Raw genomic sequence first — 18,813 nt, 5'->3', positions numbered from 1 at the left:
AAATCTTTCTACTTGATCCATCTTATTTGATAGAAGACTGGTTCATTAGTTAGGAAAAAATATAATAATAATTTATTTTGTTTTGCTTATGCTGTCAGAAATTGTGCCAAGAGATTTTTGCATTTATTAGCTCATCAAATCCTGAAAATGATGCTAAGATGCAAATATTGTTACTATCATTTTGTAGACAAACAAGTTTAGACTATTTAATGATTTCTCAAAGTCACTGGTTACTTTAAATTTGAATAGAGATAACCAGCTGAGTTCCCAAAGGATCCTCATCTCTGAGTTAGCTTGAATTTAGATCTCAACCAGTCTTACTGCTGGTACATCATTATAGATTCCAATAATAAACAATAATAATAATATATTTTATAGAAAGATGATCTCAGTTTAGAGGCCTGAACCTACATATCTCTGGATATAAGATTATTTTCTCATACTTTGTGATAAAGGTAATATTTATCTTATCAATTTATCAATATTATTTTGTCATTTTAGATTATCTTAATAATTTTATCTCTCTTTGACTTTTGCATTAGTCAAAACAGTGTTGCAAATAATTTAATTCCAACTCAAGTTAGCCTAAGCAAGTGAAGTAATAATAGCAATAATAAATATAAAGAGGAATCATTTATCTGACAAATCTAAGGTATAAATTGATCAAAATTATTGAAAAGTCTAATCATTAATTCAGAGGTCAGGCCTTTTCTTTTCTCCACTTCTCAGCACCGCTGGTCTCTGTTTAGCTTCCCAGTAAGGCTGTCATTACCCTAAAGCGTGGTGTCCATGTCATCCAACAGCCGCAGTCACAGATTTCACCATTTGAATGAAGTTATCTGGAAATTAAAAGTCTTACCTCGCAATTCTTGTAGAAAATATCCAAATTGTTCTCAAATCAGGAAAGCCTGAATAAGGAGCCTATTCCAAAGCAGTCAGGTTGGCTTGATGATGGCAAGGTCTGAATTAAATAAAAGTGGAAAGAATTGGGCCATTTAGAAGACCATTTGAAATGGATTCTAAGCCAAAAATTATGAAACATTTGTTGTATAACCAGAAGAAAGAAAACATTTATTTTAAATAGGCAAAATTAAGTCTTGTAGGCAGCATTACTTTACATTTAAATAGAGAATAACAAATAGAGTAACTTAAAAATTAGGACAGGTTTTGCTTTCAACTAGGTGTATTGGAGGTATCTTATATTCTCATTAAATTATTAAGTACTGTCTCTGGATTTTTCTTTCCAGTGAAGTTATGTCCCAATAAACCCATTGCAAGTTGACTTATAGTGGGGTTATGTCCCAATAAACACATTGTTCTCTACTTAGAAGAATCCAACATCTTTTTGGGAAAATGAAGTATTTAAACTCTATCTGTAATTTGTAAAATTATTTATTAACTTTTATATTTACTAGTATAACCTAGTAGATTGGGGAAAAGGAATTTGTCCTTTTGATGTTTTTACAGCAACTATGTACTCATTTATCAGTGCACTTCATTAAAAATTTTTTAAAAAATATCAGTGGAGGACCTAGTGGATTTAAGTAACAACCGGCTCTTTATGAGAGCATTCAATTGCATTTCATCATAAATTTTTTATTTCTAAATTTACAATTTTAAGAAATCATAACAAAATATCCATCAAGTTATGTTTCTTTCTTATCAGTATTTCCCTGATATACATTTTATCAAGGTAATTTGCTGTCTGTCTAAGAAGGCTTGCACAAAAGTGATCTTGATTTGCAGATTTTCCCATGATACACAGAGCTAAGAACTGATTCTTCAAGAAATTTGAAACTGGTACTACTTTTATATTTTGGGTTTAGAAATAGTTAAATTCTCAAAACTCAATGTTGTGCCCTAAAAAAAAAAAACCACTAATAATCAGAATACAACTAATCCCACGATCCTCATGCATGGGCTTTGCTATATTAACTTTTTATTTTTTTACTATTTAACAAAACAGTTCTTCTATTGCAAGCATTTACAATTTTTTTCTTTTATAAATGCCACCAATACAGCAAATGTCTTTAACTCCTACACAACAATCTAAAAACTGCTGGACTCTCTTCCTTCTTGTGATTGGAAGAGAGTCATTTGCCACACATTTGGGCCTCAATGGTGCATTCCTAATATCATAGGATGATTCCAGCCATTACTGGCAACAAAAATTTGTGTTCATTCATCCATTCCTGCTATTCATTATGTGATTTAATTTTTCACAATTCATTCAAAACTCTATAAATTACCAGTTTCATTTTAAGAAACTATTTTAAATTGTATTGTTTATTTTCCATGGTGTTATATGCAAGATTAATTCTAGCATATTCAGCAGTGCACCCTTCTTCTCCTAACATAGGAGGACAGTAGAATCTTCTGTTTCCTGAAAATCTGTATCTTCTTTTATAAACATTCTTTTTCCTGATTATTTATAGAATGAAGTTGACTTAAAGTCTAATATAACAGATATTGAATAGAACTGCTAGAATAAAAGGGAAAAGAAGGTGGGAAACCAGATCATAAGGGACCGAGAGGTAACTCAGCTCTGTGTACAGAGAAAGAACTGTCTGATTTTCTTGCCAATTTTTACACTTCTGTTCTACAGACTTAATGTTTCAAAAACCTCCTGCTGTGATTATACATTAAAAGTTGAGCTAATAATGCTGTCATTAGGGTTGATGGAGAATATGAATTTGTTAAGTTATTCATAAACACTCCACATTGTTATGCAAATAGTGTATACAGTGTAGGAGTGTGTAATGTGAAAGAAAATAATGGAAAATCGTTTTAAAATATCACAGATAAAATTCTTCTTGACATTGTTGAAAATTTCCAGAGTTCAATATTATTTATTTGTTCCCATAAAATGAATTTCTGCCAGTAAGAACTCAATACAATTGCAAAATAATATCAAACAGCTTTCAAAAGCATTTAAAAAGTCACACGGATTAGTAAAAATAAATACCAACGTTAATTACAACCCTACATACGATAGCTCAAAGATGAGAGCAGGGGTAGTGAGGTGCTTTAATGGGAAAATATTAGTTTATAGAGTCTCCCTACAATAATGCAGAAGACCCAGGTTCGATCCTTGAGTAGGGAAGGTCCCCTAGAGAAGGGGATGACTACCCACTCCAGTGTTCTTGCCTAGAGGATCCTGGACAGAGGAGCCTGGTGGGCTACAGTCCTTGGAGTCACAAATTGTCTGACATGATTGAGAGGCTAATATTAATACTACAGCATCACAGCCATGACTCCGCTCTCCATTTCCCTCTCACTGTCTCTCCCTCTCACTCTTATGGCTTGGTTGCCCCTCCTGGAAAGAGAAAAATTCTTCCATTCCCCCATAAAACCACCACCAACAAGGTGCCCATCCACATGCTAGATGTTCCAAGGAAGAGGCCTCTAAATCGCCTAATTTATGCAAAAGGAACCCTTTCAGTCTAGAATCACCAACAGATTTCTGCAAAGGGTTTATCCAAATTCATCCCACCCCTGGGAGTGAAATCTATACACTCTTGAGACTATGGATAAAAGAGATAACTAATGACAACCTACTGTATATCACAGAGAACTTGACTCAGTGTTCTGTGGTGGTCTAAATGGGAAGGAAATCCAAAGAACAAGGGAAGGAAATCCAAAAAGCAAAGGATATATGTATACATATAGTTAATTTACACTGTCATACAGTAGAAACTAACAACATTGTAAAGCAACTATCCCCCAATACAATTTTTTTTAAAAAATAAATAAATACTAAACCAAAAATAAGTAAAAAAAATAAATCAATCATCTATTCCAGTGCTGTGCTATGGAAATAAAAACATAGCTACGAATTTAATGCAAATTTTTTAAACAATCACATTCCAATACAGTATACTAATGCATATATATGGAATTTAGAAAGATGGTAACGATAACCCTGTATACGAGACAGTAAAAGAGACACAGATGTATAGAACAGTCTTTTGGACTCTGTGGGAGAGGGAGAGGATGGGATGATTTGGGAGAATGGCATTGAAATATGTATAATATCATTTAAGAAATGAATCGCCAGTCCAGGTTCGATGCATGATACTGGTTGCTTGGGGCTGGTGCACTGGGACAACCCAGAGAGATGGTACGGGGAGGGAGGTAGGAGGGGGGTTCAGGATGGGGAACATGTGTATACCTGTGGTGGATTCATGTTATGTATGGCAAAACCAATACAATATTGTAAAGTAATTAACCTCCAATTAAAATAAATAAATTTATATTAAAAAAAAGTGTAAAGGAGTATGGAAAATTAGCTTAAGTAATTTAGTCTACTTAGCCTAATTACCATTTCAACATGTAATCAATATAAAAATTATCAATGAGAAATTAAAACATTTTCACACTAAAAATAATAAAGAGTTTATCCAGAAAATCATTTTTGGTGTCAAACCTCTAGGTATTAGTAAAAAGTTGCTTTGCTTGACCTAGTACTTATGTGTATGCCTTTCTCAGTCCCACCAGGAAAAGCTGAGGCAGGATAAGTCTTAATATTAAAGACTTAATCAACTTCTGTGACCAGAACTATAAATCATAAGAGCATTGGAAATTGAGGTACTCTTGAGTGATTTGGACAAGTCAGTGTTTATCTCGCATTTTCACATCAATAAATAACAGTTTAAATTCAATTATAAAGTGTTTTGTTGCTGCTGTTCGGTTGCTAAGTCTTTGCGACCCCATGGACTGCCCTACAACAGGCTTCCCTGTCCTTCACTATCTCCTGGAGTTTGTTTAAACTCGTGTCCATTGAGTCAGTGATGCTCTCCAACCATTTGTCATCCCCTTCTCCCCTTGCCCTCAATCTTCCCTAGCATCAGAGTCCATTCCAGTGAGTTGGCTCTTTGCATCAGGTGGCCAAAGCATTAGAGCTTCAGCTTTAGCATCTGTCCTTCCAATGAATATTCAGGGCTGATTTCCTTTAGGATTGACTGGTTTGATCTTCTTGCTGCCCAAGGGACTCTCAAGAGTCTTCTCCAGCTCCATAGATTGAAAGCATTAATTCTTCGGCTCTCAGCCTTCCTTAAGGTCCAACTGCCATATCTGTATATGACTATTGGAAAAACCATAACTTTGACTATACAAACATTTGTTGGTAAAGTGATGTCTCTTCTTTTTTAATATGCTGTCTGTTTGTCATAGCTTTTCTTCCAAAGAGGAATTTATTGCTCTAAATTTTTTAATTTACCTCTCCCTTTGTTATTATATTAGAAAGTTTTCTCTTTTATGTTTATTTCCAAATGTATCTTGAATCAAGCTCCCATGTGCTATTATAGTAGTACTAAAGTGGAATATAGTGAAATTGTATCCGTTTATACAAGTAAAATAATTGCCACTAAGAACTTACTATGAATTATCTAAGAATAGATTGCCATTCATATTTTCATGGGAATTTGAGTCCTGCTTTTTGGGGTATAAAGAGTGGAAGCTGGACTTAATCGTATATTGTGGTAGGTAGGTGAAAGAAATGCTTAGTAGTGTTGTTCTGATTAAGCCACTTTTTTGACTTTTGGTTTTGTTTCATGGGAAAAAAATTTTTGCTGTTCATGTCATTTGCAAATAGTGTCCCATTGTCAATGACTTTTGAAATGTGAAAAAGTTTGTTTCCATTTAGCAATAGCATGGAAATAATTTCAAATCAGCTTTGGGACAGCAATAGCATAATGTTGTTTTGAAGTCATTGAGCATGGAGAATCATTCCTTACGCCATCTGTTGACAAAATGGAACTTTGCAGCCTGCCAGGCTCCTGAATAAACCTAAGGAGTGTATTAGTGCCGGGAGCTAATTTAGTGAGGAGAAGAAGAACAACAACAACACAGCAACAACAGAAAGCCATGGGGTGTCCTCATAAAAAGGCAGACAAAAGAAAGATCAAGAAGTGCAAACCCGGAGCTTAGATGTTTCTTTATTTGCACACATCTGCTTACTGAACACATGCCAATTTAATTATATAGCCAAATTACCATCCCTTTACAGAACTATTGTCATGGTTTTCAGATTCTTCCAAGTGTCAATTTCAGTGTAACTCCCTATATATTTCAAAACAATGCCTGGAAATTTTCCTTTCTGCAGTCATGCAGCATTTGAGGATACAGGCATTTACTTATCTAATCAAATTTTTCATGTTAACTCTCAAAAAAATGCCTGCATTTGTGTATCTATCTGCCCTGGTCACTTGTCTCTATATCTTAATGAAACATTAAAAAAATAAGTATGCACATTTTCACAGAAGTATTAGAGATATAGAATATGTATTTCCTTTTTTTTCACCTTAATGAGCTAAAATTTCTATTTATATAACCAGTGATAAACTTTAAATAAAAACTAATTCACTGAATATGATTGCCATCAGTTCTAGAAGTATTATAAAAAGCTTTCCCCCGGCTCCAACAGTATCACTATTACAGAAGCTTTTTCCAAAAAATAAATTTCTATTAAACCTGTGCCAGCTGGAAAGTTTGAGAAGTTACCTCATCCAGTGATTTTCAATGAAAGTCTGTTCTCTAATATGAGATGGATTTACTTATAACAATTATCAAAGTTTTAAATTATAAGCCTATAAATGTGACTGTTTTCAGAAAAAGTAAGGATTTTATTTCTATCAAAGATGGTTTATATTATTTGATAGACTGATCGGTGGAACATAGTTACACAAACTGAGAAAAAGGTGAGACACTACAGAAAACTGACAAAACGAATTTAGCAGATTGGTCCCCCATTTATCTATTCAACAAACATTTATTAAATGTGTACTTTGTGCCAAGGAATGTGCCAGATGTTTTTTATGTCCATTATTATATTGCTTATACACCAAACCTTTATGTCCAATCCTTCTCCCCTATGTAGATAACTGACTCAGCATGTTGTTTTTAAACTCTTAATTATTTGATTTTGTTATATGACCACTCTTCTGATTTTCTCTTCATAGTTTAGAGGCTCTCAAATAAAATATAAGAGGAAAAAAAATTGTTATAGTAGTAATTGACTATGAAGATTTTATATTCCACTGAGATTATAAGAATCTGAATTTACTTTTTAGCAAGGAAAAATCCAGATTTTCTGTGCCCTGAAGTTTATATGAGTTTTGGTATTTCTTAACCTTCATTAACTTCAGAGTAAATCCATAATTCCTTTTGCTTACTCAGAAACATACTGTTCGTAAATATAACAGCCTAAAATAAATAGATTTTAAGTCTGTTAAAATTTAGACCGGCTCTGATCCAGATTGGAACAAGTCTTCAATTATTGCAAAGACTACAAGGTACCCTGAGGTGTTGGGGAAAGCAACCAATGAATCCAGGTAGAAGCCCATCCATCTGGCAAATAATAGGTTTCTCTAGTGGAGACAGCTGCACTCCTGGCCTTCTGGCTGCAGTGTGCTTGGAAAAAGTCCCTACAGATGAAAAGGAGGACAAAAAATGTTGGTGATACAAGGGAAATCCAACAAAATAAGGACCTGCAGCCAGGAGAAAAGCAGTTTATAACAACCCATTTAGACAACTGGGCCCAGATCTCTTCAGGGAAATTCCAGTTACCTTTTCTTCTTTCAGGTGAATTTTCTGCTCATTCCTAGCTAGTTTTTTGAAGTATTTAACCATGAACTGATGACATAGTTCATGAACCATGAACTATGGACATGAGTTTGGGTGAACTCTGGGAGTTGGTGATGGACAGGGAGGCCTGGCATGCTGCAATTCATGGGGTCACAAAGAGTTGGACATGATTGAGTGACTGAACTGAACTGAACCATGAACTATATTTTAATAATACAGAATAGGCAGGAAAGCTTTTCATGCATTGATTCAGTCATGGATAATTGTTCAGAAAGTAGTAAGCTCTTTGGAAGAGTAAGGGCATTGCTCACTGATCAGCAGGACAGTTTATTGTCAGCATTTATATAATAGCCACCACCTATGATGGGAGAGATTGGGGGCAGGAGGAGAAGGGGACGACAGAGGATGAGATGGCTGGATGGCATCATTGACTCGATGGATGTGAGTCTCAGTGAACTCCGGGAGTTGGTGATGGACAGGGAGACCTGGCGTGCTGCGATTCATGGGGTCACAAAGAGTCGGACGCGACTAAGCGACTGATCTGATCTGATCTGACCACCTATGAACATTTCTATGAAGAGTTTATTGTAGAACAAATTAGTTATTTGAGCAAAGGAGTGAAGGAATGCCTAAACTCTATAATGTCCATGCCATGGTCTTATGTGTATGACTAGAGGATTCTGGAAAGGGTACAAATTATTTTTAGTTATCTAGAACAAGGACATTAAGCCAGAAAAAAATTAAGTATCTGGTCAAAAAATATTTTTAGAGACTTCCAGGGAAAGAAGGAGTTCTGCACTAGGACAAGCTGAGACATGTAACCAGAATGTATGTTTTCTGGATAGAAAAACAAAGACACAAAGACACAATAAACAAAAAGTCATGGCATAGCAAATCCACATTTGATTCTCTGTAGAGCTTAACCAGAGGATTCCTAATGGTAAAGAACCCATCTGCTAATTCAGGAGACATAAGAGATGACAGGGGTTTAATCCCTGGATCAGGAAGATCTCCTGGAGAAGGGCATGGCAACCCATATCAGTATTCTTGATGGGCACAGAGTCAGACACAACTGAAGTGACTTAGCATGCACGCACAGCACTTAGCCAAGGATTCCAACACATCTGAAAATGTCTGGATGATAAATGTTGCAAACAGACCAAAAATCCACTGGTATGAAAAGTCTAGGAATCTTCTGTGAACAATTTGTCCTAAGAAAAGAGACAGTTGAAACCCCTGTGATTATAGTGACTACAGATCTCACCCAGTTCCCTTTCTAGTGACAGAATAGGATCTCGTGTATGTGACTTACTTTATCAATGATATGTGAGTGGAATGTATGTTTGCCGATTCCTGTTAGTAACTGTAAAAGGCAGTGTGCCACTTTCCATAGTCCCTGTCCTGCCTCAGTCACTGTGGAGGTGTGTTGAGAAAAAGGCTTCACATCTCACCTCTATGGTGACCATGCACACCAGTCACCTTGCTGGGAAGTGCTGGATGAGCCTTGAGAATGAGCATAATCTTGGGGTCACTGTATCAGAAAGAAGCTGTGAGAAATCTTAGTGTCAGAAGCTCTATGGCAGATCTTTATAGAGCCTTTGAGAGCAGAAGCACTGGGGGTAGGGATCACTGGGCGGGGTAGGAAGAGAACTGGGAATCCCAGTGAAGGTAGGAAAATGGGAGACTTCCTTTTAAGTTTCTAAATATATTACAATGGACTTTAAGTAGGGTCAGATGTGCCTAAATTCCAGCAAGTAAAAATTCCAGACAAACATACTTGACTAATAATGTGACTCTACTATTTACTCTCTCTCTCTCCAGGGTACTGGGTTGTCTGGGAAAACCTGGTTAAAAAGTGGCTAATTTCGATGATGACTGTATGTGTTTCTGTTTTGATGTGTATGCTTTCATAACTACAATCGTGCTAGAAACCATAACTTTATATATAGAGAGGGTTTTGAATCTTCTCTGGTAAGACAAGGGTATGTTTGATGTATTTTGGTCATCTTGATGATAACATAAGAATGCAAATTTAAATAATTATAAAACAAAAATTCATGAAATAAGAATAAAAATTTAAGATGATTCAACTGCCATTGGCTTCAAATTTGAGCCTCCCCAAATAATTTAGCACTGTCAAATTGAAGTTTCAGAAGTTGGCCTCAGCCTTTGAAAGCTTCCATACACTGCATATTTCAGAAGAAATGAGAGGCAAAATAACTTGTTTCTTTGATTAAATGGTTCCAAGGGTTTGATTCTTCAAATTGTTCAAAATAATTTTTTTCTCATCTCCTACTAAATTGATTTTCTTAGGAGCTAAAGACATTTTGGATCCACCTTTGTATTCAAATTTAAAGTATCTCAGTGGAGAACAACACCCTTTGACTCTGCCTAAAATCTTTAGTTCTTATCAGTTGAGTTTCCTGCCCCCCAGTGTTTATTTTCCTGTCTGCATTAATGCAAAGTGACCCTTGATAGTTTGAGATGGCTTTAATAACAGGAATTTCATATGCTGGTACAGAAATAAAATGTATACACTGAAGTGACCTGTCAATAAACTTCTGGAAAAGTCTTTTGATTTCTGTTTCTGTACAAGTCCAGGGTCAATAATGTTGTCCACTCTTCTCATGAGAGATATGTTGTTATGAGGAATATCTAAGAGTCATAGCCTTCACATGATAAGCACAAACAGTAAATTTCTCATGTCGTAAAAGAATGAAGTATAATCGAAAACATATTGTACTTTATTGTAAAACCCTAGGAACACAAAGCAAGGCAGCCTGGAGAGGAACAGAAATGAGCAGCGACAAAGTTAGTGAAACACAGCAGAAACCCTGATCACATTGTACCTGAAGCCTGATATATGTCTCTCCATATGTCAGTTTGATAGCCCAGTAAATTTTCTTTTCCTGAGTTGGGTCATCATTTAGTTGCCTCTGAAAGTGTGCTAACCCATGCATACAAATACTGATCTTTAATGTTTTATTCACTTATAAACTCAATACTTTTTGAATAATTGATTAAATGACATTATTTATATCCACACAAATTATATATATATATATACATATATATATATACACACACACACACATGCAATGACAACTTGCTAATTAAAAATTCCATTAATCATAGAAGTAATGTAATGTGTCAAACAAGAATTTTGCCATTTTTGCTTGAATGAGTTTTTAGTGAATTTAGTAGCCATAATAATAAGGCAAAGAATTATAAAATTAAACTTTTATTTTAATTTAATAACCTGACCAAAAACCAACAAAAGGGATAAAGTCATGAAGAGATAATTATCATGGAAATGCTTCTTAAAATAATGATGGTTTGGAGTAACTTTTTAAATTGCCGCCAAATATGTATTTTTGCCTGTAATAAGCAACATGTTGCACAGTAGGCTGGGGCATAAATCAGCACTAATCTTCCACAGAATAAACTGAAAAGTGGTATCAAAAATAGTAAGAAATATATTTTTCTGTTCATTGATTTGACTTCTAAAATTTTTCCTAAAAAATTCTGCTGCTGCTGCTAAGTCGCTTCAGTCGTGTCCAACTCTGTGCGACCCCAGAGATGGCAGCCCACCAGGCTCCCCCGTCCCTGGGATTCTCCAGGCAAGAACACTGGAGTGGGTTGCCATTTCCTTCTCCAGTGCATGAAAGTGAAAAGTGAAAGTGAGGACGCTCAGTCGTATCTGGCTCTTAGCGACCCCATGAACTGCAGCCTACCAGACTCCCCTGCCCCTGGGATTCTCCAGACGAGAACACTGGAGTGGGTTGCCCTTACGACTGTCAAAAGATATGTACATTTACAGCTATAGCTGTTATTTTTGTAATAGCAGAAATTATACTTAAGCATATCCAAATTAGGACTTAGCTTTAACAAATACAGAACGGAATACAATGATTTGAAAATTGAAGAAGCTTCTGAAATCTGGGGCAGACTGTCCAACAGTGAAAATAGGACAAAGCTGGGGAACAGACCAGAATCCAGCTAAAGAGGTCTGCCTGCTCACAGTGGAGTTGACTTATCTTAAGGGCAATGTTGAGCTGTTATAAGGAGTTAATCAGAAGACTGACATGATCATATGTGCATTTTTCTTTTTACTAACTCTAGCCTTAGGCAGGCAATGGCAGCCCACTCCAGTAATCTTGCCTGGAAAATCCCATGGACAGATGAGCCTGGTAGGCTGCAGTCCAGGGGGTCGCGAAGAGTCGGACATGACTGAGTGACTTCACTTTCACACATTGGAGAAGCAAATGGCAACCCACTCCAGTGTTCTTTCCTGGAGAATCCCAGGGAAAGGGGAGCCTGGTGGGCTGCCATCTCTGGGGTCGCACAGAGTCGGACACAACTGAAAGGACTTAGCAGCAGCAGCAACAGCAGCAGCTCCAGGCAGGAGAATGAAGGGGAGGCTATAGGTTTGTCATTGGACAAAGCTATTGGTGAGAGGGGGAGGGAAACATTCCATTTAAAAAATGGTATTTTAAAAACTATTCAACTATTTAACAACAATCGTTTGTTGAGCATATACTATGTATCAGACACTGAGATACTGACATAAACAAATTAAGACTGTCAAGTCAATATGTACTTAGAACTGGACATGGAACAACAGACTGGTTCCAAATAGTGAAAGGAGTACGTCAAGGTTGTACATTGTCACCCTGCTTATTTAAATTATATGCAGAATACATCATTAGAGATGCTGGGCTGGATGAAGCACAAGCTGGAATCAAGATTGCCAGGAGAAATATCAATAACCTCAGGTATGCAGATGAAACCACCCTTATGGCAGACAGTGAAGAAGAACTAAAGAGCCTCTTGATAAAAGTGAAAGAGGAGAGTGAAAAAGTTGGGTTAAAACTCACCATTCAGAAAACTAAGAGGATGGCATCTGGTCCCATCACCTCATGGCAAATAGATGGGGAAACAGTGGAAACAGTGACAGACTTTATTTTTTGGGGCTCCAAAATCACTGCAGATGGTGGCCAAAACCATGAAATTAAAAGACGCTTACTCCCTGGAAGAAAAGTTATGACCAACCTAGACAGCATATTGAAAAGCAGAGACATTATTTTGCCCACAAAGGTCCATTTAGTCAAAGCTATGATCTGCCTCTTGAGAAATTTGTATGCAGGTCAGGAAGCAACAGTTAGAACTGACATGGAAAAACAGACTGGTTCTAAATAGGAAAAGGAGTACGTCAAGGCTGTATATTGTCACCCTGCTTATTTAACTTCTATGCAGAGTACATCAGGAGAAATGCTGGACTGGAAGAAACACAAGCTGGAATCAAGATTGCCGGGAGAAATATCAATAACCTCAGATATGCAGATGACACCACCTTTATGGCAGAAAGTGAAGAGGAACTCAAAAGCTTCTTGATGAAAGTGAAAGTGGAGAGTGAAAAAGTTGGCTTAAAGCTCAACATTCAGAAAATGAAGATCATGGCATCCGGTCTCATCACTTCATGGGAAATAGATGGGGAAACAGTGAAAACAGTGTCAGACTTTATTTTTCTGGGCTCCAAAATCACTGCAGATGGTGACTGCAGCCATGAAATTAAACGATGCTTACTCCTTGGAAGGAAAGTTATGACCAACCTAGATAGCATATTCAAAAGCAGAGACATTACTTTGCCAACAAAGGTTCGTCTAGTCAAGGCTATGGTTTTTCCAGTGGTCATGTATGGATGTGAGAGTTGGACTGTGAAGAAGGCTGAGCGCCGAAGTATTGATGCTTTTGAACTGTGGTGTTGGAGAAGACTCTTGAGAGTCCCTTGGACTGCAAGGAGATCCAACCAGTCCATTCTGAAGGAGGTCAGCCCTGGGATTTCTTTGGAAGGACTGATGCTAAAGTTGAAACTCCAGTACTTTGGCCACCTCATGTGAAGTGTTGACTCATTGGAAAAGACTCTGATGCTGGGAGGGATTGGGGGCAGGAGGAGAAGGGGAAGACAGAGGATGAGATGGCTGGATGGCATCACTGACTGGATGGACGTGAGTCTGAGTGAACTCTGGGAGTTGATGATGGACAGGGAGGCCTAGGGTGCTGCGATTCATGGGGTCGCAAAGAGTCAGACACGACTGAGCGACTGATCTGATCTGATCTGATGATTTTTCCAGTAGTCATGTATGAATGTGAGAGTTGGACTATAAAGAAAGCTGGACACTGAAGAATTGATGCCTTTGAACTGTTGGTGTTGGATAAGACTCTTGAGAGTCCCTTGGACTGCAAGGAGATCCGACCAGTCCATCCTAAAGAAATCAGTTCTGAATATTCATTGGAAGGACTGATGTTGAAGCTGAAAGTCCAATATTTTGGCCTCCTGATGTGAAGAACTGATTCATTTGAAAAGACCCCGATGCTGGGAAAGATTGAAGGTGGTGAATGGGACAACAGAGATGAGATGGTTGGATGGCATCACCGACTCAATGGACATGAGTTTGAATAAACTCCAGGAGTTGGTGATGAACAAGGAGGCCTGGGGTGCTGCAGTCCGTGGATTCGCAAAGAGTCGAACACGGCTGAGCTACTGAACTGAACTGATCATTACATCTACCCTTCCTCAGTTCCCTAGAAGACTGAAGGATCTCAAGATTAATAAATTGGAGAGATATTTTAAAAACTGAGCCCTTGGATCTTAGAAGTAGACTTCCTCTATATTTTCCCCCTGAACTGGGTAATTCAGTCTTTCAGGAGTTAGCAATGGATAGGCAGCAGGTCTTTTGGAATATCTGAACCACCTGTGATCCAGATTCCAGACACTGAATTCAACCCCAAATTCACATCGCTTCTTAAGGTGGGTTAAGACTAAGGTAAAGGTAAATCTGGTCATTAAAAGGACATGCACTGACTTTGAACTTTAGGAGTATGTGTGGGTATGTGTGTGTGTGTGCTCAGTCTTGTCTGACTTTTTGCAACCCCATGGACTGTAGCTCATCAGGCTCCTCTTTCCATGGAATTTCCCAGAGTAGAACACTGGAGTGGAGTGCCATTTCTTACATCAGGAGATCTTCCCTACCCAAGGATCAAACTTGCATTTCTTGCATCTCCTGCATTGGCAGACAGATTCTTTACCACTGGGGCACCTGGAAAGCCTGAACATGTAGTAAGTTGTACAGTATTAACCACTGTAGTTAACTTGGAAACTTAAAAGGTGATTAGAATGGTTCCAAATCAGTACAGCTTTTGCTGATATTAAAATCTACCCTTTGGGATACATGATTAGTCCCAGTAGTTCAAACTCAGGCCATAAGAACATTAATTTCATTGAGTTTTTATAGAGGTTGTAGGGTCAGTCAGGAAGTATCCAGGCTGTTTCAGAATAGGGAGTATATGAATATATCTCCCAGATTTAAAACCACATCATAATATTGCATTAGAGATGGTTGGAGAGGTCTTTTATGAAACCAAAGTATTTAACCCATTAGCTGAATGCTTGAATCTTGTCTGATAGCATTTCACTTAAGCATTTTCAAATATAAAATACTGCATAATATTGAAAGATGACTAATAAATTTTGCTGAGCCTAGAACATTTTTGTTTGAAAAACTGCTCCTTTAAACTGGGTCAGCCTTGAACAAAGAAACAAAAGATAAATCACCACTGACATCAAACTTTGGAAATATAGATAGCTAAAGAGACAGAGAGAGACAGAAAGGTAATCTTCCAAACAGAGGATACAGTGCCCAGCTGTTTCCTCTTTTCAAGACTTTCGCTCTGCTCTCCTGACCTGGTTTTATCTCCTGAGGTCCTGTCTTCTTGCTGATTCTCCTCTTACAAGTAGACTTTACTCATAAATATTAATTGATCATTTCAGCACAGTTCTTGGTACTAAGGATATAATCATAAACACACACGCACACACAAGGTCTCTGATATTATGCTCCTTACATTGTGTGGAGAGACAGACAATGAAGAATAACTAAGTAAGCACATATATAAAATAAAATTGGTAAGTGATGACAAATATATAAAACATAAAATGGGGCAAATAACCCTAGAATGACTGTGATAGGGGAGAGAACAAATGGTTTTATAATGTAAGGCTCATGTAAAATGCTTTTTCTTCTTTGTTGTTTTAAGATTTCAACTTTTGTGTTAGGTTGGTCTTTACTGTGCTTAGGCTACTACTGTTTATGTCTTATGTACTCAAGAAAAGAGTTATTAAAGAATATATGTAATCAGCTCACTAAATGCATATTTAGTTCTCCCTATCTTATTTTTGTACGCTTCCTGAGCAGTCCTGGCATTCAAAGAAAAGTGAGCTTTAAAATATTCTTTATGTTCACTGGTTGAACGAAAATACTTTTAAGTATTTCAGCTTTCTTTTTTTCTCACATAGCCTAAATAAAAGCATAAATGATGAAAAGGCAATTTAAAACAAAAGATATTACAAACTGTACTACGACAGAGGAAATGTTCCCTAAGTGAGCTTAGCATTTGGGAACAGTACTGAGTTGATGCTTTTACTCTCTAACGCTGTACATCAATATCTGCTGGAGGGTGTGGATGTTCCACTGAAGAAGAAATTAGCACAGACATCCAAAAACACGCGACCATAGCACATAAATGTAGAAACATAAAAGAACATTTTATGTTTCCACAAAAAACAATTCCTGCATTTTAAACAGGCATAAAGTTTTGAATCCACCAAAACCCAAAGGTTGTTTTGTATGTTTATTATATCTAATCTACAGTAACGTACTAGCTGGGGAGAACAGATTAGTTTCCTGTGTGAGCAATAGTAAAGCCCTTGCTCTGAAATACCACTCCAGCTCACCCAGCCCCTCCTAACCATGGGTTCTCTCCTTTCCTCCAAACAATACCTATAACAACATCTTGATGGCATAAGTCTGGCCCATAAAAAAGACCATTTGTTGAAGACTTTATACTCTGATGCAAACAGCCTGTGCTCAGCCACCGTAACTCTGAAGTGTAACTCTTCCATGACTCTTAGTTGTTTAGACATACATGTATCCGTTTTCTCATTCATGAGAAATAAATTCAGTACCTTACATCAGGGTGTTGTGAAGATTAAATCAGTTAATGTATATTCAGGGCATGGAACAATGATAGGCACACACACACACAAAATTTCCATATAAATACATTATTATTATCAGCATCATTATCATGCTCATTTAATGGGCTTCTATCAGCCTTGCTCTATTTTATTTCTCAGTGTAATCAGAACTCAGGTGGAAGAAATTGTAGCATTATCAGATGTTGATGTTTGGAGCCAAGAATGAAACTAGAAAGTTGCAAAATGAGATGAGAAGTAAAAAATTAGGCATCAAGAAAACAATGAGAGGCTTTTAGTAGGCCTGGGGAGCATGTAATCAAAGATGATGACCTTGGCTTTGTGGAGAGATACTATGGTATAGGATGTGGCTACATTATTTGGGAGGAAAATATTACAGACTAAATTCTCGACTGTAGTATGGAATTTTTGTTTGTTTCAAGTATAGTTACAATATTGTGTTTCTTCTGTATGGCAAAGTGAATCAGCTATGAAAGTGAAATGTTAGTTACTCAGTCATGTCTGACTCTGTGAGTCCGGGGACCGTAGCCCGCCAGGCTTCTCTGTCCATGGAATATTCCAGGCAAGAATACTGGAATGGGTTTCCATTCCCTTGTCCAGAGGATCTTCCCAACCCAGGGATTGAACCAGCATCTCCTGCATTGCAGGCAGATTATTTACCATCTGAACTACCAGGAAGTCAACTATATGTATACATATATCCCCTCTTTTTAAAATTTCTTTCTCATTTAGGTCACTACAGAGCATTTAGTAGAGCTCCCTGTGCTATATAGTCAATTCTCATTAGTTATCTATTTTATGCATAGTTCAGTTCAGTTCAGTTCAGTTCATTCGCTCAGTCATTTCCAGCTCTTTGCAACCCCATGAATTGCAGCACGTCAGGCCTCCCTGTCCATCACCAACTCCTAGAGTTTACTCAAACTCATGTCCATTGAGTCGGTGATGCCATCCAGCCATCTCATCCTCTGTCATCCCCTTCTCCTCCTGCCCTCAATCCCTCCCAGCATCAGAGTCTTTTCCAATGAGTCAACTCTTCACAGGAGGTGGCCAAAGTATTGGAGTTTCAGCTTTAGCATCAGTCCTTTCAATGAACACCCAGGACTGATCTCCTTTAGAATGGACTGGTTGGATCTCCTTGCATAGTATCAGTGGTCAATTCAATAGATGTCAATCCAGTAGATGTCAACCAATCTCCCTATTCATCCCACCTCCTCTTTCCCCTTGGTGTCCGTACCTTTGACCCCTATGTCTCTGTCTCTATTTCTGGTTTGAAAATCAGATCATCTATACCATCTTTATAGATTACACACATTTTATTTGTATATGATATTTGTTTCTCTCTTTCTGACAATACACTAATATGAAAGTCTATTCTAAGTCCATCTACATCTCTGCAAATGGCACAATTTTGTTCCTTTTTGTGGCTGAGTAATATGACCTACCATGACGGACTTGTCTTTTGAGGCCTTGGTCTAGGTTTTATGACCCTTAAACTTTCTCAGCTCTGCGGGTTCTCTTAAAGATTACAAACTTAACACCAAAGTATGTACAGAAGTAAATATTTTCTTTGAATGAGGAATGGTATTACTAGAAACCTCAAATTTTTAAAAAGCTGATAGTAAAAAAAAAAAAGGCTAATAGTTATCTCAAACATCCCAAAAGTTATATATATATATATATTTGTTCAATACTAACCTGGTGTCTCTATAATAAATCTACTCCATTTTTATTGTCCTACTATTTAATTCTCTTTACATAAAAATAATAGGAAGAGACTGTGGTCATTCTTCTAGCATATTTACTTATAAATAAAACAAATAAAATCTAATTTTGATAGTTAAGGAATATTTGGTTTGAATTTGCCACTTGTGTAAAACTGTAGAAATTTGCATGATATGATGTTAAATTGTAAAAATTATTGAACATATGAGAAAATCTCTGACGTGTTTCCTTCATCTGGGTAATAGGAGATTTAAATGTTTTTGTGGGGGTTTTTTTGAGCTAAATGCTGGCTCTATATATTTTCAATTTTATCCTCCAACTATCCACATACATCTGGTTTTGGGTGCCAAAGGGCTTGATAAGATTTCTGACCCTATTTGTATTAATACATCAGAATTCTAGGGGAATCTATGCAGTTACATTTCTTCTTCTGAAAGGCAATGACAACTTGA

Source organism: Bos indicus x Bos taurus, chromosome 24 (assembly GCF_003369695.1).
Source record: "Bos indicus x Bos taurus breed Angus x Brahman F1 hybrid chromosome 24, Bos_hybrid_MaternalHap_v2.0, whole genome shotgun sequence".
Taxonomy (NCBI): domain Eukaryota; kingdom Metazoa; phylum Chordata; class Mammalia; order Artiodactyla; family Bovidae; genus Bos; species Bos indicus x Bos taurus.
The sequence above is the reverse complement of the archived record's forward strand: the minus strand, read 5'-3'. Positions refer to the sequence as shown.